At 36.2% G+C, this 25,445-nt stretch overlaps 1 protein-coding gene and 1 pseudogene across 1 annotated transcript in view; one reads left to right on the top strand and one right to left on the bottom strand.

The window, feature by feature from the left end:
- The window catches only part of DPYD (dihydropyrimidine dehydrogenase), a 930,468-nt gene that overhangs the window by 842,134 nt on the left and 62,889 nt on the right, over nucleotides 1–25,445 (bottom strand). The window lies entirely within an intron of this gene.
- LOC106701127 (small ribosomal subunit protein uS10-like) lies at nucleotides 1,092–5,389 on the top strand (annotated as a pseudogene).

Below are 25,445 nucleotides of genomic sequence, written 5' to 3'. Positions count from 1 at the left end.
GATTCTGGATCTCTCTTATTAGTGATTATCTGGATGTACCTAGCAAGAAATGAAGAAAAGAAAGTGATGGCATCTCTCCCCTACATAACTGTGTGAAATTGCCAATGCTGAGAAGGTTAAAAAAGAATAATAACCACACTGCTGAAATTAATGTGTGATATAAGTACTTCTTAATTACACTAACTTCCCAACACTGATAGGATCACTGAAACAGCATTCTACTGGTTACCCAAAAGGAATAGCTGGGAAAAAAAATATATATATATATATAGTTCCTTGGAATAAGCAATTCAAATATTTTAATGTCAAAATGAACAAATCTTAGAGCAACCTGACATACTATATATTTTACTTTTTATTTCTTTGCTGTTACTTTTATTAAAGCTAGAATGTAATTTCCACAAGAGAAAGAATTTTCCTATATTTTGTTCTCTGCTATGTTCACAGGGCATTAAACAGTACCTCACCATAACAGGCACTCAATGAATGAATAAAAATCACATTATATGTAGAATTTTAGATTTGCATAATATTAAAATTAAACAAAAGAAAGACTTCATAGATATTTTTCCTGGGCTAAAGGGCCAGACCTTCTCTACTATGCAGTAGCTCCTTTGATAAGCACTACATTATTGATACAGTTCTTAAAAACTGGGGAAGATGATAAGCATATCTTAATTTCATTTTTAATGACTATTAGTAATACATAATATAATGTATTATTTAAATTATTATAAAGTAATATTTCTCTTATTGCAGGCTTCCCTGGTGGCTCAGATAGTAAAGAATCTGCCTGCAATGAGGGAGACCTGGGTTTGATCCCTGGGTTGGGAAGATCCCCTGGAGAAGGGCATGGCAATCCACTCCAGTATTCTTGCCTGGGGAATCTCCAGGGACAGAGAAGCCTGGTGGGCTACAGTCCGTGGGGTCACAAAGAGTCAGAAATAACTGAGTAACTAAATATTAGTCTGAGGGACTAATATTTCTATTAAGCATATTTAATATTTAAACTTGATAAACTGAGTAGCTTGCCAGTAGCTCATGTCATCCTTGTTAGAATAATTAAGTATTGGCTGCTATTAGGCAGCTGCATGGCACAGGAGCAACAGAGAGGAGAGAGGAGATACCCCACTTCCAAGGTCAGGAGCAGCAGCCTAGAGGAAATACCCCACGTCCACGGCCAGGAGCAGCAGCTGCGCTGTGCTGGAGCAGCCGTGAAGAGATACCCAATGTCCAAGGTAAGAGAAACCCTAGTAAGACGGTAGGCGCAGGAAAAGGGCATAAGAGGGCAGCTCAATGGACATGAGTTTGGGTGAACTCTGGGAGTTGGTGATGGACAGGGAGGCCTGGCATGCTGCAGTTCATGTGGTCGCAGAGTCAGACACAACTGAGCTGAACTGAACTAAAATAATAGAATAACAAGTATAATAAAATTGTCAGTGATGATGTTAAAATTGCAAAAAATGAAAAAATTACTTAGAGCTTAATTCTCAAATGGACATTTATTATACTGCAACTCAAATGATTTCCTCTCTCACTATTATTTATTTCTATTAGAAGACATCTATATATTTAAATTGTCAAATTATCTTAATTCTTCACTTAAGCATTATACACATATTACATACACATATATTACATACATACACTTATACATATCCTACAATTCATATAGGAAATTACTTGGTGTAATTCTCCACTAAATGATACCATTAACACCTTTTACTGATTTTACGGAATTATTATTATCATAATTATCATGATGGTGGTTAGTACTGTCTTAAGTAGTTTATATGTTACTAGTTCTACAAAGATCTGCCCAATATTCTGTTAATATTCATTGACAGACTGGTGCTGAAACCACTGAAATGGAGAGGTCTTTGAAAATGCAGTGTTTGATGAATTGAAACTACTATTGGTAGTTATAAAGAAAAAATCTATATTGTTTAAAAGATTTCCCAAAAAAAACAAAACTCACAACCTCTCAAGGAATTAAAATCTTCACTCTTAGGATATTCTTTAGTTCTAATCTGAAGCCCTTATAGTTCCCATCCTCTTGTTCTGTCCTCAATGGAAATGTTCAATAAATATTTGTTAAACTCTATCCTCTTGTTCTGCACTCACTAAGATGGAAAACAGTTAGTCATCTTTCTTTTGTAAGAACCCTTCATGCTCAAAGACTGTTATTAACTCCCTACTCTTACAGTCTCAAGTTTGAACAATCCAATTCCTTAGCCTTGTTTCATCATTCTGATTTGTTTTCAACTCTCAATTTATACACGTGCTTATCTCAGGAATCCACTTCAGTTCTCAACTTTCCTTCTTAGCAGTGGGGCTCAAAACTGGACAACCTGTTCTATGCATTTAACCAATTTTGAACATAATCAACAAAATATTGCTTTAGAGCTTCTTACTATAGCAATAACTCCCTCTCAAACAGGCTGATCTAGATGCTCTTAGGAACTAAAATGATACTTTGACCCACTAGAACTTACAGACTTAGTGGCAGAAGCTGTTTTCCCTCATAGTAAGTAATATGTTTTCCTTCAGTATATTCAGTATATACAATTCTGTAGAGTTGTATCATAATTTTCCTCAGCACAAGCTGATTACATATAAACTAAATACAATTTTAAGACAACAAAACAAAGTAAAAAGTGACACTCATGTGCCATTACACGGTGGATTTGAATAATTCCATTCTCTTCCCCAAATTCATTACTCATGGAAATTTCTGACAATCCCCAGTGAACAATACATCTGCTGCATGAGAATTTTTATTTCCTCAGCTAAGTGGGAAGTGGAAACTTGATTTTTTAAACACTTACAATAGCATATAATCAGGCTTACCTTGCTTAGTTTATTAATTAGATTAAATTATATCCACATTTCTCTCCTTCAAAAGTCAAATGTCCACTACTGAGTGAGCAATACTCTGAAACAGACACTTCATAGCATTTGCATACATACATCATTTATATGTATTTTATTGGGATAGATTTATTAGAAATAAATTGATAATATTTTTAGAGTTTATCCTATATGTTCTAGCTCTCTGGCTTTGTAAAAATTACATTTTAATACAGAGCAAAATTAAATAAATATATACTCAAAATATCTATTTAAAATATGGTAAATTACATACTTCAAATGTCAACACTTAATACTGTTAGCCTCATATACTGTTAAACGCTTTAGGGAAAGACACAATGGTAATGTGATAGCGAGGGAAATGTGGACCTAGAAAAAACAGAATAGCCAGGGATAGCCTAATTTCTAAGGTCATGATACAGGAAAAAGGAATTGCAAAAATTCTGAGATGGCTATGAACTTGACTGCTGCTGCTAAGTCACTTCAGTCGTGTCCGACTCTGTGCAACCCCACAGACGGCAGCCCACCACGCTCCCCCATCCCTGGGATTCTCCAGGCAAAAACACTGGAGTGGGTTGCCATTTCCTTCTCCAGTGCATGAAAGTGAAAAGGGAAAGGGAAGTCGCTCAGTCGTGTCCGACTCTTTGCGACCCCATGGATTGCAGCCTACCAGGCTCCTCCATCCATGGAATTTTTCCAGGCAAGAGTACTGGAGTGGGTTGCCATTGCCTTCTCCTATGAACTTGACTAACTCCAAGTAAAAGAAAGTGTTCTTTTAAGTTTGATATTGTGCTTAACGGTAGAGGTTACAACATGGGAGGTGGACAGGGCTCAGATCATAAAGAATCTTGTTAAACTATGGTAAGGAGTTTGTAATTTACTGGAATTACAACATGAACATGGGGAAACACTTAATCCAGCATCACTGTTTAAAAAGCATAAGAAAATCATCATATAATACTTTGTCATCCTTAATTATTTTTGTTTACTAATTTTTTTAACTTCTTAAAATATCAGTTCATCTTGTGCTTCTAGAATATACATATTCATCAGGAAATACAGATTTCTAAAATACTGCACAAGAGATAAATGACCTTTTAGCTTGTAAAATTAAATAAGATGAATAAATAGGGAGGAATCAATGAATATCCTAGTCATCACTTTTAGTTAGTCACTCTCAGATCTAACTTGCACCACTCATATATCACTAAGAATCTTATTAATAGAAATTCAGAACTGGGCTAATTCATACAACCAAAATGGTGGAGTACAAGGAAGTGCACTCCTATTCTCCTGTGAGAACACCAAAATCACAACTAGTTGCTGAAGAAACACCTACAGGAGGACCTTGGAACCTATCAAAAAAAGATACTCCACATACAAAAACAAAGAAGAAGCCACAATGAAATGATACAAGGAGCACAATCAAGTTAAAATAAAATCCCATACCCACCAGGGGGACAACCTACAAACTGGAGAACAATAATACCAAAGAATTTCTCTCACTATTGTAAGGTTCTAGGCCCCAAAACAATAGAATGGGAAATACTAGAGATCTCTTCAGGAAAACTAGAGATACCAAGGGAACATTTCATGCAAAGATGGGCACAATAAAGGACAGAAATGGTATGCACCTAACAGAAGCAGAAGATAATAAGAAGAGGTCACAAGGATACACAGAAGAACTATACAAAAAGACCTTAATGACGCAGGTAACTATGATGCTGTGATCACTCAACTAGAGCCAGATGTCCTGGAGTCTGAAGTCAAATGGGCCTTAGGAGGCATCATTATGAGCAAAGCTAGAGGAGGTGATGGAATTCCAGTTGAGCTATTTCAAATCCAAAAAGATGAGGCTGTGAAAGTGCTGCACTCAATATACCTAATTACATATACTCAATAGATTGCTATGAGTGTAATTATATATATCTAATTACATATACTTTAGAATTTTTAAGACAGTCCTTCAGATCCTGTAAATGTGATTTTTGATGTAATAACTGCTAATAAAAGTATATTGAAACAGTAAAAAAAAAAAATTGCTCTTTGAGGAGGACGTTGTCGCCGCTGCTCCAAGCTCCCTGAGGCCCACTCCTGCTCCTGACTCACTGCTGTTCGCTCTCGTGGAGGAACAAGCCAGTCAGGAAGCTGCACTGCAGCCACGGCCTTTAAAGACACTGGCAAGACTCCCATGGAGCCAGCGTGGCCATTCACCAGATTAGGATCACCCTCACCGGCCGCAACGTGAAGTCTCTGGAGAAGGTGTGTGCTGACCTGATCAGAGGCGCAAAGGAAAAGAATCTCATAGTGAAAGGACAAGTTTGGATGCCTACCAAGACTTTGAGAATAACTACAAGGAAAACTCCTGTGGTGAAGGTTCTAAGACTTGGGCTCCATTCCAAATGAAGATCCACAAGTGATTCATTGACCTGCACAGCCCTTCTGAAACTGTCAAGAAGATCACTTCCTTCAGTATTGACCAGGAGTCAAGGTGGAAGTCACCATTGCCGATGTCTAAATTAAACTTTTTAATAAATTGATAATCAGTTGTTAAAAAAAATTACGTAAAAGTACACTGAATAGGAAATCTGGAAAACTCAGCAGTGGCCATAGGACTGAAAACGGTCAGTTTTCATTCCAATCCCAAAGAAAGGCAATGACAAAGAATGCTCAAACTACCGCTAAATTGCACTCATCTCACACGCTAGTAAAGTGATGCTCAAAATTCTCAAAGCCAGGCTTCAACAGTACGTGAACCAAGAACTTCCAGATGTTCAAGCTGGATTTCGAAAAGGCAGAGGAACAAGAGATCAAATTGCTAACATCCATTGGGTCACTGAAAAAGCAAGAGAATTCCAGAAAAACATGTACTTCTGCTTTATTAACTACACCAAATCCTTTAACTGTGTGGATCACAACAAACTGTGGAAAATTCTTCAAGACATGGGAATACCAGACCACCTGATCTGCCTCCTGAGAAATCTGTATGCAGGTCAAGAAGCAACAGTTAGAACTGGACCTGGAACAACAGACTGGTTCCAAATCAGGAAAGGAGTACATCAAAGTTGTACACTGTCACCCTGCTTATTTAACTTATATGCAGAGTACATCATGTGAAATGCCAGGCTGGATGAAGCACAAGCTGAAATCAAGATTGCTGGGAGAAATATCAATAACTTCAGATATGAATATAATACCACGCTTATGGCTAATAGTGAAGAGGAACTAAAGAGCCTATTGATGAAAGTGAAAGAGAAGAATGCAAAAGTTGGCTTCAAATTCACCAATCAAAAAATGAAAATCATGGCATCCAGTCCCATCATTTCATGGCAAATAGATGGAGAGACAATGGAAACAGTGAGAGACTTTATTTTCCTGGGTTCCAAAATCACTGCAGATGGTGACTGCAGCCATGAAGTTAAAAGACACTCGCTCCTTGAAAGAAAAGCTATGACCAACCTAGACAGTATATTAAAAAGCAGAGAAATTGCCTTGATGACAAAGGTCTGCCGCGTCAAAGCTATAGTTTTTCCAGTAGTCATGTATAGATGTGACAGTTGGACTATAAAGAAGGCTGAGCACCTAAGAATTGATGCTTTTGAGCTGCAATGTTAGAGAAAACTCTTAAGAGTCCCTTGGACTACAAGGAGATCAAACCAGTCAGTCCTAAAGTAAATAAGTCCTGAGTATTCATTTGAATGACTGATGCTGAAGCTGAAACTCTAATACTTTGGCCACCTGATGCAAAGAGCCAACCCATTAGAGAAGATCCTGATGCTGCAAAAGATTGAAGGCAGGAGAAGGGGATGACAGAAAACGAGATGGTTGCATGGCATCACTGACTAAATATACATGATTTTGAGCAAGCTCCAGGGGATGGTAAAGGAAGTAAAGTCTGGTGCAGTGTAGTTCATGAAGTCCATGAGGTCACAAAGAGTTGGACATGACTGAACGACCGAACAACAAATAATCCCATATTTTGTAAAAATCTAGAAGTATACGACTTCACAATAACTAAGACTGAAATAACACACCAAAATATTTGTGAGCTTATTTCTGAGGGGTAGGATTTCAAGTGATCCCATTTTTCTGTGTTCTATGTATTTCCTAAAATTCTCTACATTATCAAAAATTCTTTAATAGCTAACTCTGAGTTTTTTTTTCAGTGCCAGATATTGTTCTAAGTTCTTTTATGTCTTAATTTTTTAAAACCCTATCATCTCCCTTTAAAAGAGCCATTATTAAATTTATTTTTTTCAGATTGGTGAAGCGTTGTAAAGGAGTTAAATAACTTGCCTAAAGTTTCCTAGGTAGAAACTGACAGCACTCAGATCTGAACCTTACAAGTATGGTATCAGGACCTGAGCTATACACTAAGCATTCCACAAATAAGAACAGAACTATCTTCTATAATTCTCAAAGCATTATAATAGCTATATTAAAAATTAAAAGGAACAAACTTGATGAATATAAAGACTGTCATGCTTGCATTTATCACCAAGCTCAGTTCTATGTCCATGCATATTTACAGGGAAAAAAAATAGACAAATATTTAGTAGAAATGTTTGAATAAAGCTTTTCTTAAAGAGAGGAGTCTCCTCCAAACTTTTAATTTTGTGACTTTCCTTTAACAACAACAAAAAATCATGTGTTCTCGTTGTCCTCAGGAGCACTAAGAAATTTCCTGCCTGAGAAGTAAATGACTGAGGGGAAAAATTACAGACCATTATGGCATGCTAATAATCCAAATTAGATAAACAAACACAAGCAATGGAAAGGAAGAAAGAGCAAATGCATTCAGCAGAGAATGGTGATAAAGCGTAATGGACAGCTCATTCTCCACAGTTAAAATTGCACAAGCTGAGCTGTCTAAGGGAAATGAGTCATCTGATTTTCAAGTTATAAGGGAATCTTACACAATATTTTGAGTTTGAAAAGCTAACACTGCAGGCAAGTGAAGTAGACCTCCAAATATCTGATTAAAGTCACACGCGATTACAACTGATACAGAACATTTTCCTCTCTTACAAATGGTAAAATGCATGGTAAATTTCCAGTTTTCTCTGTTACTTAAATTCCAAAGTAGGTATTAATTAATGAAGTAAGTTAAGGTTAATTAAAATTTTAGTTATGAAAATGAAGTTTAAAACTCTCTATTAGGACATTATTCACTTCTACAGTGCTTCTTCTCCACGCCAGGCTTCAGTAGTACCTGAACCATGAACTTCCAGATGCTCAAGCTGATTTTTAAAAAGGCAGAGGAACCAGAGATCAAATTGCCAACATCCACTGGATCATCGAAAAGGCAAGAGAGTTCCAGAAAAACATCTATTTCTGCTTTATTGACTATGCCAAACCCTTTGACTGTGTGGGTCACAATAAACTGTGGAAAGTTCTGAAAGAGATGGGAATCCCAGACCACCTGAACTGCCTCTTGAGAAACCTGTATGCAGGTCGGGAAGCAACAGTTAGAACTGGACATATATATATACATATATTTACACTATTTTACAGAAAGTTTCTGACCCTAAATCAAAATTAGATATTGAACCCTAGTCCACAAAACTCTGCAAATATCAAACCAGACCATACCTACTTTTATAAATTTCACAGTGATTAATGGTGTCAGCAGCAAGGAAAAAAAATAATAATTGGGGGACAAACACATGAATATGAAAGCTTTCTATAATTTTACCTGTCTGTAGCTAAAAATTGTATGTCTATATGTGTGTGTGTTTGTACTTAATTCAGGTACACTAGAACTGCATACTGGAAAGAAACTGAGTTGTTAAAGTTTGCATATCTGAATCAGTCAGGAAGTATGGTTATAGGACTACTGAAGGAAAATGGAAGAATGGATAAATGAAGAGGAAATTGGGCCAGTTTTAACAAACATTCAAGGATCAAAATTAGGAACTAAACTATCTGCTAGCTTCTTAAAATTAGTAATTCTCGTATTAAAAACTAATGCTCTATTTTCATTTTCTTTCTGTTTTCTCTTACTTATAATAATACTCACTAAGTATTATTATGACTTACATGGTGCTTTCTATGTGCAATAGGGTGTCACATTTGCTAACAATATTATTTTTATATGCTATTAGTATTATCAATATTAGTATAAATTAACATCATCTTCATTTTATAGATGAAGAAACTGAGCACCAGACAGTGGAAATAACCTTCCTAATATCAGGGAGCTAGCAATTTTCTTTTTTTTTTTTTTTACAGAGCTAGTAATTTTCTAAACTCAGTTTTCCCATCTTTAAAATAGAACACAATATACTAAATGCAAAGAATTATAATAATTCTTATTCTTTATTCATGAATATGTTATCAAAATTGTAAAAGTAGAGTTATAGCCAATGAGCACTGAGCATCTGCATTTTCTAAAAGGTAATCTTCATTGAGAAACTGCTACACAGAACGGCAACTTTTTATTCATCTTACTGAAATTCAATGGATCTGATGCTCACACAGCAACCCTCTGATTATTATTTGACTTTCAGCAGAGTTCCTTTCTCAGTGGTGATGACATCTCAAATTAAATCAAGAACATAATTCTGATGATGACTTAATGCCCCATGTAGCTCAAACACAGGCAGAAAATAACATAGGCAGTTACTTTCCTCATTATAATTTAACAAACTGGTACACAGAAAGTTAGCAAGAACCAGTCCCATATATTTCCCTCAGAAATAACTTACCAGCTTATTAGTAAGAACCAAGCGTTCATCAATACCCACATCCCACAGTGCATTCTTTGTATCTTGACATCACCTACAGGCATATGTCTCCCTAAAACCCATTAATCCCATTCTGGATTAATGATTCCATAGAAGCACCTTCTAGCATTTGAGCATCTGTCTATCATGTTATTTCTCTTATATTACAGTTCTTTATTAATGGGTTTCTCTCTCTAACTTGACTAAGCATTCCTCTGTGTTTAAAAGTTCATGTATAACCCAGTGTTTGGTCAATAGTAGGTGCTCAATATCCACTTACTGGATTAATTAATGATTGATTTATATTTAATTCAACTCTTCAGGAACTTCTATGCTATTAGTTCAGTCCTGTGAAGTCTTCACAACTTTAGACTCAATAAAATTCTTGGGTATTGTCATACTTAAGTTTCTGAACTAGGTCAATCACTCTGAAAAGAATAATTAAGATTCTCCTGCCAAATGGGGTACATATGATGAGCAGTAACCTTTATAAAATTTCTGAGTACAATTTCAAGGCTCATTTTTTTCCTATCCAAGTATAAGACACACTATACCACACCTAGCCTAGAATCTAACCTAGAATACTATCTGAGTAAAACTGCTTAATAAATGTACTAAACTGTATAAATAAGTTAACAACCATCATTTATTTAACATTTAATTTTTCTTTCAAAATATATCATACACAGTCTTCAATTATCTTCAGAATACACTTTTATTATAAGGTGGACATAAAGGATGTCATCAGATACTAAGAAAGCATCAGAAAACACGTGAGTCACATGCCTCATCTAAAATTGAGTAATTGGCATGAATAGTCTATTTCCATCTTCCAGCAATGATTTGCTTTATGAAACTGTTTTCAAAATCCAAGTTATAAGAACAAACCAGGCCACATGGAAGCAAACATCTTATCCTCACACACACACACAAAATGTAAGCATAAAAGAATAACAGGAAATAATAAAGCTGGGAAAACATTCTTAATCACAATGTTTGGTTCTGGGAAAATATTCTAGAGGAAAGAACAAATTTATGATAAATTAATCTGATTCAAGAAATTTGGAGGACTAGAATCAACTTTAAGAGAAATCAGATATAAGAACAAATCATTAAAAATATGTACACTTAAAAATCTTTAATAAACAGCCGGAAAGTTCCTTTTAGAAAAGACAGAAGAAAAATCTAAATGTAAAATATGTTAAGCTGGGAGCTGAAGTTCCAAGATAGTTTCAGTCTTTAGAAGACACATCAAAACATAGCCAATTTCATGTAGCTGCAATCAAACAACCTTCAAAGTACACCAGAAGAATTAAAACTTCAGATAACAGTAAACAGTGCATTAGACAAAAATTTCAATCTTCAGGGAAGCACAAAACTGCTTTCACAAGAAGCCAGAGAATGGAAAGGGAAAGGGAACAAACTTAGTAAACAAACTAAAACATTAGAAAACTCTAACGTGTGTATGAAACAATTTTTAAAATATAAAGAAAGATCAAGTTTTGGGTTGATCTACCTAAAAGTAAGGGTTTGGGTTTCTGCTCTTGGAGAAGATAACATAGATAGGAACTGAATATAAAAAATGCATTAGATCCTAAGTGTCCATGAACAGATGAATGGATAAATAAGATGTGATACACACACACATACAAACCCACACACACACAGAGGACTAATACTCAACAATAAAAAGGAAATTTTGCCAATTTTGACAACACGGATGGCCCTGAAGGATATTATGCTTAGTGAAGTAAGTCAGACAGCAGAGGACAAATTATGTGTGTTTTCATTTATATGTGGAGTCTAAAAGATAAAATAAATGAACAAATAAAACCGAAACAAATTCATGGACACAGAGAAAAAACTAGTGGTTTCTGAGCAGATAGGGATTAAGGTATACAGCATAGGAGATATAGTCAATATTTTCAGTAACTTTCTATAGAGTATAACCTATAAAAATATCAAATTACTATGTTGTACATTTGAAAATAACATAAAAATTTCACTCATCTATACTTCAATTAAAATGAATGCATTAGAAAATTGAGCCCTCTTAGAAGACGAATTAAAAGTCATTTTGAAGAAATTAATTGATGCAGCTATGTTACTTCTCTAACAATTCAATAAAAATAAATAAATGCTAACTAAGCTAACCGATGGAGAAGGAAAATGGCATCCTACTCCAGTACTCTTGCTGGAGAATCCCAGGGACAGAGGAGCCTGGTGGGCTGCTGTCTATGGGGTCGCACAGAGTAGGACACGATCGAAGCGACTTAGCAGCAGCAGCAGCAAGTTAACTGAAGGAGATAAGAAAATGTATGTACTTAAATGTTATATCAAAACTTTCCAAATCGGCAGTTTCATCTCAGTGAGAAACACACACATACACTCACTGAAAAGGAGATGGAAGCTTCAAGTTTTTCCTGAACTGAATTTTTAAAATGCATTTTCACAAAGTATCCAGTTTAGAGTGAATTTATTCCTTAAAGATAGAAGACAATCTTCCCAACAGAAATGGAAAGATCAGCCACACATTTAAAGAGACAGACATCTATAAAATTATTGCCAAAGACTTTTAGAAAAAATATCAAAAAAATCATTGGCTACTATATAAGGCAACTTATTCTGCATCACAATAACTCAGATAAAAGATCTACTAGCCGAGGAAAAACCATGGTAACATAAGAAAACAAAATCCCTACACATTGGACAAATTATTAAGAAATCAAATATTCTGAAAAGTATACTGTTGTTCAGTTGCTCAGTCATGTCCAGCTCTTTGCAACCACAAGGACTGTACCACACCAGGCTTTCCAGTCTTTCACTATCTCCCAGAGTTTGCACAAACTCATGTCCATTGAGTCGGTTACGCCATCCAACCATCGCATCCTCTACCACTCCATTCTCCTGCTGTCCTCAATCTTTCCCAGCATCAGGGTCTCTTCCAACAAATAAACTCTTCGTGTGAGATGGCCAAAGTAATGGAGCTTCGGCTTCGGCATCAGTCTTTCCAATGAATATGCAGAGTTGATTTCCTTTAGGATTGCCTGGTTGGATCTCCTTATAGACCAAGGGATACTCAAGAATCTTCTCCAGAACCATAATTTCAAAGCACCAATTCTTTGGCACTCAGCCTTCTTTATGGTCCAATTCTCACATCCATACACGCTTACTGGAAAAACCATAGCTTTGACTATACTAACATCCTCAATACTCCAAGTGGGGCACTTAACAGAGACCAAACAGGACTACCTGGAAATGCTCTAGATAAACAGATCTCTGAGGAAGGAGATCAAGTTATGATGTTGTCCAGATGCAGTTTCAACTCCAGAACAGACCAGATACCACCACCCCAGCCCAGGATTAAAGCCACATGAGCAGTCCTTCCATCAAGCCAACTCCCTTCTGACAAAGCAGGTCCTGCACAAGTTAAACTGACTTTTCACTGGTAGATGTTTTGGACCCTCTTTAGGCTCAAATCTCCCATTTGACTTGGAGTTGCTAGTCTAGACTCCAGTGGTCTATTTGCCAAAGGTCAGGTGTTACAGAGGGGTGCTCAGGGACAGGATTAAGAAGAGGAACTCTTGATCTTCCTCCAGTTCTGTAAAGTGCAAATGAACTTCCTGGAGCATCCAATCCCCTGAAGAAATTCCCTCACTCAGTACATCCTCCCCTGACAACAAAAGCGGTCTCTATGCCAAGCACTGAATTTTGTCTACTAATTACATAGCTTGAAAAATAGATGTGAATCAATTTCCTAGTTCATCTGACGTTCCCACGAGCTCTTTCTGAAGATCCAGAAGATAGCAAGATGGTTTTCTTCTCCCTTTACTAAAGGAATTTTGATTTTTTTTCAAATTTTTACAATTAAAAGATATGACTCAAATGAAAGTTTCATAGGATTATGCTGCTGCTGCTGCTGCTAAGTCACTTCAGTCGTGTCCGACTCTGTGCGACCCATAGACGGCAGCCCACCAGGCTCCCCCGTCCCTGGGATTCTCTAGGCAAGAACACTGGAGTGGGTTGCCATTTCCTTCTCCAATGCATGAAAGTGAAAAGTGAAAATGAAGTCGCTCAGTCGTGTCTGACTCTTAGCAATGCCATGGACTGCAGCCTACCAGGCTCCTTCGTCCATGGAATTTTCCAGGCAAGAGTACTAGGGTGGGGTGCCATTGCCTTCTCCCTCATAGGACTATAATCCATAGGAAAATGTTCTATAACTGTGCATAATTTAAATGTGAATAAGTAAATTGACTTCCTTTTATTCAACTTGTAGGTACTGTAATTTCAGTATTTTTGTTTTTAAATCTACTGAAATAATCCAGAAACACAGCAAGTATTTTTGTCTTTGTTCAATAATAAATGTGATTTGTCCCTTTTTTGTGGCTATTACTTCAGCGATTATGGAAACCTTATAGAATTACAATTCTTAGGATAAGGTTTTATATACAAAGTTTATTGAAAAGTGAACGTCATGGATACATTGCTTGTTTTCTTCTGTTTCTAGATGGTATAAAGGCAGTATTTCTGTTTTGCTGTTTTACAAGTCTTCCCTAACTTAACTGTAGTAAGAGTTTTACCAGGAATCTCCTGTGATAGAAACATTTGAAACTCAAACTTAAATCTATAACCAGCTATTAAATTCAATGTGTTGGTGAAAGTAGCAAGTTTATTAAAATAAACCTGGTTTAAAAAATCTAAACTACCTAAAAATCTAGGCTTTAGGAAAGAAAAATAGACATTACTATCTAGTACTTCAAATAAGAATTATCAAATCTACACTACTGTCAAAACAATTTTAATACTAGTCATAATATATGCTTAATGAATATATACATGAAATCTTTAATGCCAAATGCAGAATGTATGTGACAAATATTATGTGACAGTAGTTCTTAATCTTGAATCAAAATACATGCTGTATGTTCTACAAATGTATAATGATCTATAGTTAGCTTGAAATTATTTCTGTTTTTTAATTTTTACTGGACTTTTTTCGCTTATTTTATATTACCACAGTGTAATTTTTAATCACTGTCCCCCTTTTGGATGATTTACTTCTTTGATTTTGAAAATATCAAACAATTTATTTTTGTTATCTGTATTTTATTCTTCACCTTGAAATCTGCTTATTACCCAGATGATCCTAAGCATTACTCTTTCTAAATGAAAAAATTAAAGGTTAAAAGAAAATGCTCTCTATTGGAATTCTGTATGGTCTAGCAACATTATCCACAGCCCTTTTAAACACAGAGCAGTAACAAGGATTCCTTCTCTTTCTATCTCCTTACTAATCTATGGAAAACCTTTCACTATATATTGACTCACTGGTAAACAGAAAGATAGAAATGACAAAGATTTCTTCTACTATTAATATAAATATTCATAACAATCTTATTTTTTTCAATCTTTCTCTGGTAGATTAAATAAGATATCTTAGATTCTCATAGTTATGAAAGACAATAGAAATACTAAATATTTTTATGAGATCACATTTTAAAATATCTATAGCTAGAAAACAATTACAGGTTCTAGCATACTTGTGTGCTAAGTCACTTCAGTCATGTCTGACTCTTGGCAACCCAGTAGACTGTAGCATGCCAGGTTCTTCTGTCCATGGGCTTCTCCAGGTAAGAATACAAGAGTGGACTGCCATGCCCTCCTCTGGGAAATCTTCCCCACCCAGGGACTGAACCCGCATCTCCTGCACTGCAGGCAGATTCTTTACCACTGAGCCACTGGGGAAGCCCTCTAGCATTCTTACTACTAGTCAATTATTGACTTTTAAAATTAGAACAGTGTCAGTATATAGTTATAAAAGTACCCTTTTTTTCCAATAAATGTTTTTTTCCTACAAAATTATTACAGAAGACAGAGGTAAATATATCTTAGCATATGAACTAAAAGGCAGAAAACAGTTAAAAGATTCTCAAACCACATCAAGAAGGCATTTAACAAATTTATAATCTATAATCACTTGTATTCACCAATAATAGACCAAGTTTTTTGACCTTGAATTATAATTAAATCCAAACATACTATTTAGGAGAAACCAAAACCAAACAAGCCAGAAAAAAAAAAAGAAAGAAAACTTTTTAAAGATAAAATCATGGACATAAATATCTCAAGTAAGCAAACAAAAATAAAACAGCTACAATAATATACTAACAATTATACTAACAGAGTAAAATACAAAGCAAAACTTTTAAATTGAGTTTCAACACATGATAAAATATATGGCTGCCTAATTTAAATGCTACCCCTTCAGTAAAGTAGAGAGTGAAAAAGTTGCTTAAATCTCAACATTCAGAAAACAAAGATCACGGCATCTGGTCCCATCACTTCATGGGAAATAGATGGGGAAACAGTGGAAACAGTGTCAGAGTTTATTTTGGGGGGCTACATAATCACTGCAGATGGTGATTTGCAGCCATGAAATCAAAAGACGCTTACTCCTTGGAAGGAAAGTTATGACCAACCTAGATAGCATATTCAAAAGCCGAGACATTATTTTGCCAACAAAGGTCCATCTACTCAAGGCTATGGTTTTTCCAGTGGCCACGTATGGATGTGAGAGTTGGACTGTGAAGAAAGCTGAGCACCGAAAAATTGATGCTTTTGAACTGTGGTGTTGGAGAAGACTCTTGAGAGTCCCTTGGACTGCAAGGAGATCTAACCAGTCCATTCCAAAGGAGATCAGTCCTGGGATTTCTTTGGAAGGAATGATGCTAAAGCTGAAACTCCAGTACTTTGGCCACCTCATGCGAAGAGTTGACTCATTGGAAAAGGCTCTGATGCTGGGAGGGATTGGGGGCAGGAGGAGAAGGGGACGACAGAGGATGAGATAGCTGGATGGCATCACTGACTCGATGGACGTGAGTCTTAGTGAACTCCGAGAGTTGGTGATGGACAGGGAGGCCTGGCGTGCTGCGATTCATGGGGTCGTGAAGAGTCGGACACGACTGAGCGACTGAACTGACTGAACTGCTTCAGAGGTCATCCAACCTAAATTCCCTGTCATTTTAGTTATTTCCTCTCATTTCCAATGTAATTTTGATAGTTTACAGTGAACAGTGTCGGATTCTTGATCTCTGAAGATGATTCAGCTTCAGGACCAGGGACCAGGCTTGATCACTTAAGAGCTTTTGTGTAGCAGACTTTTATTAAAGTATGAAAAGGGACAGAGAAAGCCTCTGACACAGACAACAGATGGGGGACAGAGAGTGACCCCTCACTAGTCTAACCAAAGGAGTTACATACCTTTTAAGTTATTTATTGCAATCAATCAAAAGGATGTCTCAAAGTTGTAAAAATTTTAACAGACCCACACTCACAATTTACATTTTAAGGTAACAGGATTAGAATTTAATGATAGAAAGATCTTACTAGACCCATTCCCATAATACACATTCTAAAATATCAGAATTAGTCAGAAGGTTTTCAGGAAAGAGGAACAGTCCTCAAGGGGGATACATTGTTGTTATATAATCCCTAGTACAGAGTTTAAACTGAGTTGTCTGTTGTGTAATCATCAGTTTCAGGCTGAAGGTAAAAAACATTTTATGTAACTAAGACTAAGGAACAGGAACTTAGAGGAAAAAGAGATGTTGTACTTTCCTCCACCTTGAGAATTTCAGATCCCTATCTCCTCCTTGGAAAAGGTCAGTTTTCATCCCAGTCCCAAAGAAAGGCAATGACAAAGAATGCTCAAACTACCCCACAATTGCACTCATATCACACACTAGTAAAGTAATGCTCAAAATTCTCAAAGCCAGGCTTCAATAATACATGAACCATGAACCTTCAGGTGTTCAAGCTGGTTTTAGAAAAGGCAGAGGAACCAGAGATCAAATTGCCAACATATGCTAGATCATTGAAAAAGCAAGAGAGTTCCAGAAAAACATCTATTTCTGCTTTACTGACTATGCCAGAGCCTTTGACTATGTGGCACAATAAACTGTGGAAAAGTCTGAAAGAGATGGGAATACCAGACCACCTGATCTGCCTCCTGAGAAATCAGTATGCAGGTCAGGAAGCAATAGTTAGAACTGGACATGGAACAACAGACTGGTTCCAAATAGGAAAAGGAGTACATCAAGACTGTATATTGTCACTGTGGTTATTTAACTTATATGCAGAGCACATCATGAGAAACACTAGGCTGAAGGAAGCACAGCTGTAATCAAGATTGCCGGGAGAAACATCAATAACCTCAGATATGCAGATGCTGCTGCTGCTGCTAAGTCCCATCAGTCGTGTCGGATTCTGTGTGACCCCATTGAGGGCAGCCACTAGGCTCCCCTGTCCCTGGGATTCCCCAGGCAAGAACACTGGAGTGGGTTGCCATTTCCTTCTCCAATGCATGAAAGTGAAAAGTGAAAGTGAAGTTCACTCAGTCATGTCCAACTCTTAGTGACCCCATGGACTGCAGCCTACCAGACTCCTCTGTCCATGGGATTTTCCAGGCAACAGTACTGGAGTGGGTTGCCAGTGTCTTCTCCTGATATGTAGATGACACTACCCTTATGGCAGAAAGTGAAGAAGAACTAAAGAGCCTCTTGATGAAAGTGAAAGAGCAGAGTGAAAAAGTTGTCTTAAAGCTCAACATTCAGAAAACTAAGATCATGGCATCCGGTCCCATCACTTCATGGCAAATAGATGGAGAAACAGTGGAAATAGTGGCTGACTTTATTTTGGGGGGCTCCAAAATCACTGCAGATGGTGACTGTAGCCATGAAATTAAAACACGCTTACTCGTTGGAAGGAAAGTTATGACCAACCTAGATAGCATATTGAAAAGCAGAGACATTACTTTGCTAACAAAGGTCCGTCTAGTCAAAGCTATGTTTTTTTCAGTAGTCACATGTGGATGTGAGAGTTGGACTATAAAGAAAGCTGAGTGCCGAAGAACTGATGCTTTTGAACTGTGCTGTTGGAGAAGACACTTGAGAGTTCCTTGGACTGCAAGGAGTTCCAACCAGTCAATCCTAAAGGACATCACCCCTGAGTGTTCATTGGAAGGACTGATGTTGAAGCTGAAACTCCAATACTTTGGCCACCTAATGTGAAGAAGTGACTCATTTGAAAAGACCCTGATGCTGGAAAAGATTGAAGGCAGGAGGAAAAGGGGATGACAGAGGATGAGATGGTTGGATGGCATCACCGACTCAATGGGGATAAATTTGAGTAAACTCCAGGAGTTGGTGATGGACGGGGAGGCCTGGCATGCTGCAGTCCATGGGTTCACAAAGAATCGGACACAGCTGAGTCACTGAACTGAACTGACCTCCTTGAGAGCCCCAGATCCCTTTCTCCTCCTCTGGGACCCCAAACTTTTTATCAACCTGCCTAGGAATTGACTCTCTCCATTTCCTCTCATTTTTCTATTTATATTCACCACAGTATATCTATAATAGACAAAATTTTAATCTGTTTAATTACTGTTGATCTTTCCTAACTAGATTGTACACGCCATATGATCAGTCCCATTTAAACAGAAACTGATAGTGTTGTTTAAACAACATAACCAACAAGTTTAAATTAATAAACATGTATCAAATTTCACATGATAGCCCATAATAAGGGGACATAATTTACTTTCAATTATTCTCAGGACATTAAAAGTAACCTGCTGCTGCTGCTGCTGCTGCTGTCACTTCAGTCGTGTCCGACTCTGTGTGACCCCACAGACGGCCGCCCACCAGGCTCCCCCATCCCTGGGATTCTCCAGGAAAGAACACTGGAGTGGGTTGCCATTTCCTTCTCCAATGCATGAAAGTGAAAAGTGAAAGGGAAGTCGCTCAGTCGTGTCTGACTCTTCGAGATCCCATGGACTGCAGCCTACCAGGCTCCTCCGTCCATGGGATTTTCCAGGCAAGAGTACTGGAGTGGGTTGCCATTGCCTTCTCCTAAAAGTAACCTAATATTATACAAGTTTAAAAATATATTTTACAGTCAATTCTAAAAACAAATTTTTATATAGGCTTTTTCACTACCATGAAGCATAAAGAGAAAATGATAACATAACAAGAAAACTATGATAATTTGGAAAATGCGGGGCCAGGGAATTAAATTCTCAACAGATTAGTTAATTGAATAAAGAAAGGGAGAGAAAGTAAGGCAAAATACAAAGGACAGAGGTTGGGCTACACTGGAGCTAGATTCAGGATACTGGGTAGGATGTAATCAGATAAAGTTTCTGAGAAGATACAAAACCTCAGAGAGACCTAAAAACAAGATTGAATTTAATGAATATATCTGAACTGTGTGATATACAATTGACCAAAGAAATAGAAGACTTCTTAGAAATAAGTGGAACTGATTTCTGTGAAAATATTGTTTTATTTTGCAACTAATGTTCCTGTGGGGTATCCTAGGTTAAGATGTCAAATAGATAGATAGATAGAATTTGATACATATACCAAATTATACAGAGAGCTCTGGTAAGAAAAAAATTATCGGACATATGTTCACTGGACTTAGCCACACACAGGCCACTTGTGACCATGATGAGAGCGATTTCATTATGGGGAGGAAGTGGAAACTCGATTGTGGTGGGTTTAGGAGTAAAAGAGAAATGAGTGTTTAGCTTTTCCAGAGAATGGGTAGTGATTTTGAGGTCTGGATGAGAAAACGAACTTTATCTGATTACATCTGTGAATACCTCTAGTTATAATATATACTTCAACAAATTTTTTTTAAAGTGACAAGCTTAGGCTTTGTGTTTGTATGTGGAAAAGGAAATATTGCTGCAGAGGTAGAGGAAGAAAAACGTGCACTGTACTCAAAAAATTAGCTTCTTCCATAGGCTTTTGGACATTCTGACCAGGAACTTTGAGAATTCAACAGTGTAAGATTATTTATTGACATTGGTTGGTTGGGAGAAAGATTTGCCTATTATTTGAATGTGAAAAGAAAAATAAACAATCTTAATGGGTAGAGTAAGCGTGTTGACTGAACTACATGAAATGCATTTAGTTTTTCTCCCCAGGACTGTATTCAAGCTTATATATCTCTGTGCTTTTGGTGTTCTAGGATAGTATTTGTGAAAATATCAAAATACTTCTGCAGATATCTAAAAATGATTTATTGCAAATAATATAAAATAATTGAGACCTAAAATTCATTACTTATTGATTACTGGAAAGTCATTCATTTATATTATGAAAAATTACCATAGAATTTTCATCATCACCATTCTCTCATTCTATTTTTTTCTGTTTCTTTCTTGCCATCCTCGCTCACTCTTTGATTATTTACATTGTTCCATTCTCTCCACAGTTAATTGTCAGGAAATATTTGCTGAAAGTTAATAAGAAATTTTTTGTAGCATATTATAGCATTATGAGGTAGACTTCAAAAGAGCATGAGTCAATAACATTGCATTTACTTTGTTTTACTTAAATTTATGGCAAAAGTAACCCAGAAATTCACCAATATGACACCAATATAAGTACATTGCTTTTACTTTTAAAATCAGTTACAAAATTATAAAATACTTGACCATATTATAATGTAACAATTGGCAATTGGCTTTTTTTTTAATATAAGTGACAATATTTGGGAATGTGATTACTGCATTTTAAAATTCCTCATTATTGTGCTATAAGCGGTTACACACAGATAGAAGAACCAAAGACAACTAAGACACAAGACCTGTCACCGAGAGGCTCTAGTCATCTCCAGTGTTATAACAGAAGTCATGGGAATACACACAGTTACATGGCCACAGATAAAACTTCCTTCCTTAAAACTAGGATGAAACTTCAAGAAGTATTTCCAAAAGGATATATAAAATAACCTTATTTTCCACTTACTTTCCAAATCACGTTGCCAACTTTGATTGATTCAATCAAAAGATGCCACAGGAGGGCAAATGTAAAGTAATCACATAGGCTACAGGCACTCAGTATGTCTTCCATAGGGAGATTCTTAACCGGCCTCTGAGAGTGGCTTAGAGGTGTGGCAAGACATTTATGTATGTAAAGTGATAGCATTTTTATATGATAAAAACTGAGTCATCTGTACGCATTCAGAATTTACCACATCTGAAAACATATTTGAACACTATATAGGTCCATCTGTTACCTTTCTGATCTGAATAATTTCAAAAATACCCTATTTGAAAGGTTTTTAATAAATTATAAACATTTAATATCTTCTTTCTGTACTTGATTTTTACTACATTCTATTGTTTACATACATATTTTTATAGATAATGACATACTTATGCTTTATGTTGTATTTACCTATATGTAAAACTTTTATTTACGTAAATTAACATATATCCAGAAATGCAATTAACTCCTTTAGCAAGCCCCATTTACACATCTCCAAATACTCCCTGATACTTCAGTGTGGCATGTATATATTTCTGTATGTGCCATGGTGTTCTAAAACAGAATAAAATAAAGAAAAAGGTTGGAAAGTGCTGTACTAAATGATTACTCAATTTGTGATGATAGAAAAAGTGGCCTATCTTTATAGTAGTGGTGCTCTCTTCAGCTAGATTATTCTGTTTGTGAAATTTTAACCTATAAACAATATTACAAAGTATGCCTCAAAGGATCTCACAATTTCGTAAGATGTCCAGGTCTTAAGTGCATCAGAGTGAGAAACATTATTACTGATTTCATTTGGGCACCACAGAAAAAGCATAAAATGCTCCTCCTCAAGTGTTTTATAGAGAATAATTCCAGACAAAAATAAAAACTTCTCATCAAAACAATCCAAAGATATAAGTTATCTGATATTTCTCTTCTTATGACCTAGTTTTTTCAATTAAAAGGCAGGATGATAGCAGTATTATAATAACTTATACAACTTCAGAATCATTTTGCTCACTAAAAATATTGTTAGAGATGGTTAGAAATAATTGGGCATTCTACTACGGACCTTTTTATTGAGTACACTTGGGGCTAAATATTTCTAATTCCGATCCAACAAAACGTATACAAGATGAAAATATTGGTGTCCAAAGGCAAATGAATTTGGGAAACCAAATTTTAAATTTGAACTTCAATTTTGATACATGTGAGACTATTGTTTTAAGTTTTGTTAATTAGATCTGATATAGTAACATGGTCTAGTTTCTAGAATTTTTGCTTCATTAATTTGTGCATGTACTCTTGCCAAGTATTTGTCTCAGCCCTGAGGATATAGTTGTGAACAAAACCGACTAAGCCACTGCCTTCAAGAAACTTGTATTCTAGAGAAGAGAAAGTCAACAAACAAATATCAGCAAATATGTAGGTGATAACAAATGCTAGAGAAAAATTAAGTGTATATAGGGATAATAAGAAGTAGAAAGATATATAGAACAGAGGAAAAAGAAATGCTGGAATGGGAGACATTGCTATTATGACTTTCAGTCTCAAGAAAGATCTTGCCAGTTAGATAACATCTGAGCAGATATATAAAGGAAGTTAGAGAGTATACTATGCAGATATATGGGAAGGAGTACCTCAGATTAAAAACAAAAAAAGATAGTATAAATGCCACGAAGCAGGAAGCTATATGATGTTTCACAAAAAATTAAGGAGACAGACTTCCAGTTTCTGGTTCTGCAAGTAAAGAGATTGGAAGTCACCACTGCAACTTAACAAAAAGTAAAAAGCTGAACAAGCTGAAAAATCAACAGCTTTTCTTGGACTTGGAAAAGAGGAAAAGAGGGGAGGACCCAGAGCAATGCATTTTCCCAAGATGGGAGAGGCAGGTGTACACAAATTGCCACGGGAAGCAGTACCAGAGTAGGAAAAGATAAATTGTAATTGATAAATTGTTGGGGACTCAATGTGAACAAGTCCGACAGTGAAAAACTCCAGGCAACCCAATAATAGGGAAGCCTCCAAAATACTGTCAGATTCACCACCCAGAGTAAATATATTAACTTGAGAGAGAGCAGACTTCAAAGCAACAAAAATTATCACAGGAAAACAAGCCACATGCAAAGGAATGAAACTTGACCCCTATCTTACACCATACATAAAAATCAACTTCAAATTGATTAAAAACTTAAACAAAAGGCCTTAAAATACAAAACTCCTAGAAGAAAACAAAGGAGAAAAGCTCTTCGACATTGGTCTTAGAAAAAATTTTTGGACTTGACACCAAAAGCAAAAGCAAAAATAAATAAGCGGGACGACATCAAACTGAAAAGCTTCTGCAAAGCAAACCATCAACAAAATAAAAAGGCAGTCTATGAAATAGGAGAAAAGATTCACAAACCACATATCTGATAAGGGGTTAATATCTGAAATATACAGAGGACACATACAACTCAATAGCAAAAATAACCCAATTGAAAAATAGGCAAAGAACTTACACATTTTTCCAAAGGCATACAAATGGCCAACATGTACACGAAAAGGTGAACATCACTAATTATCAGGGAAATGCAAATCAAAACCATGATGAAATATCACCTCACACATTAGGACATCTATTATCAAAAAGAAAATATTATAAATGCTGGAGAAGACATGAGAGAAGGGGACTCTTCGCATACTGTTGGTGGAAATGTAAACTGATCGTGCCATATTGAGAACACATGGAGGCTCCTCAAGATGTTAAAACTAGAACAATCAGGTTGTTGTTGTTTAGTCGCTAAGTTGTGTCCAACTCTTTTGCAATCTCATGGACTGTAGTCTGCCAGGCTCCTCTGTCGATGGGATTTCGCAGCTAAAAATACTGGGGTGGGTAGCCATTTCCTTCTCCAGAGGATCTTCCTAACCCAGGGATTGAACACACATCTCCTGGACTGGCAGGCAGATTCTTCGCCACTAAGCCACCAGGTAAGCCCCAGAACTACCATATGACCCAGCAATCCCACAGAGTTAAGTCATGGGCAGAACAACAAAAGTTGGAATAAGAAGGACAGTGTTGCAAGTTTTACAATACTGTATTTTATCTTGAGTGTGATGGGAAGACAGTGAGAAGACATGCTGCATTTTATGTTTCAAGATAAAAATAATATGGGGTTTGGATTTTTTTTTAATGGCTGAGGACAAGGGGAAAACAAGAAGATCATTGAGGAGAATACATTAAGTTCAATGTTGCTTTAGATCAGGGCAAGAGATGGTCACTTTGGTGAACCTCTATATTTCAAACATAAACACCCATAATAAATTTACTAAAGAACAGATGGCTGCTTCTGTCATTCTGAAACTGATATTAGGAGCAGAAACAGGTCTAAACTCTCTCATAATTCTACACATCCATTATCATAATCAACCATTCAGACTCCAGAGAACATTTTTCTACATCTTCCATCCTATCTCCTTCAAAAAGAGAGGACAATATGAACAAGTTTGAGTTATTCCATTACTGACATATGAGACAAAAGTGCTTTGGAATGAAAGGAGGAAGTGAGTCACAGAAGCCTTTAATTAATAAACAACATAAAATTAATGTCCTTCCCTATAGATAGCATAAATGCAATACTTCATGTATCATTTGCTAGCAGTACCAAGGAGTGCTGTGTGGTAGAGGGAACTCAGCAGGGCCTGGAGAGGAATGTGTTTCTCCTCCCCACCCCCACCCCTCCCACCCCCGACTACATAATCCTTGCGAAAATCTGCTTGTGGCAGCTAGAGAATAACTTGCAATATTAAACAATCCATATTACTCTTAAATTTGTATGCCTATATAGATCTAGATAGAATATGTGAAACATAATTCTTTATAGTACCATATACATGAAAACTAAGGTTTATATTCAAATTAATTTATTTTTATCAAAATACTAATATTTGATAATATTTACAAAAAGTTAATATAAATTCCAACTTCATTTAAATATCTGCATTTTAAATTTGAGACATTAAAAATTATAAAGTATATTACTTCATT

This window comes from Bos mutus, chromosome 3 (genome assembly GCF_027580195.1).
Source record: "Bos mutus isolate GX-2022 chromosome 3, NWIPB_WYAK_1.1, whole genome shotgun sequence".
NCBI lineage: Eukaryota > Metazoa > Chordata > Mammalia > Artiodactyla > Bovidae > Bos > Bos mutus.
The sequence above is the reverse complement of the archived record's forward strand: the minus strand, read 5'-3'. Positions and strand labels throughout refer to the sequence as shown.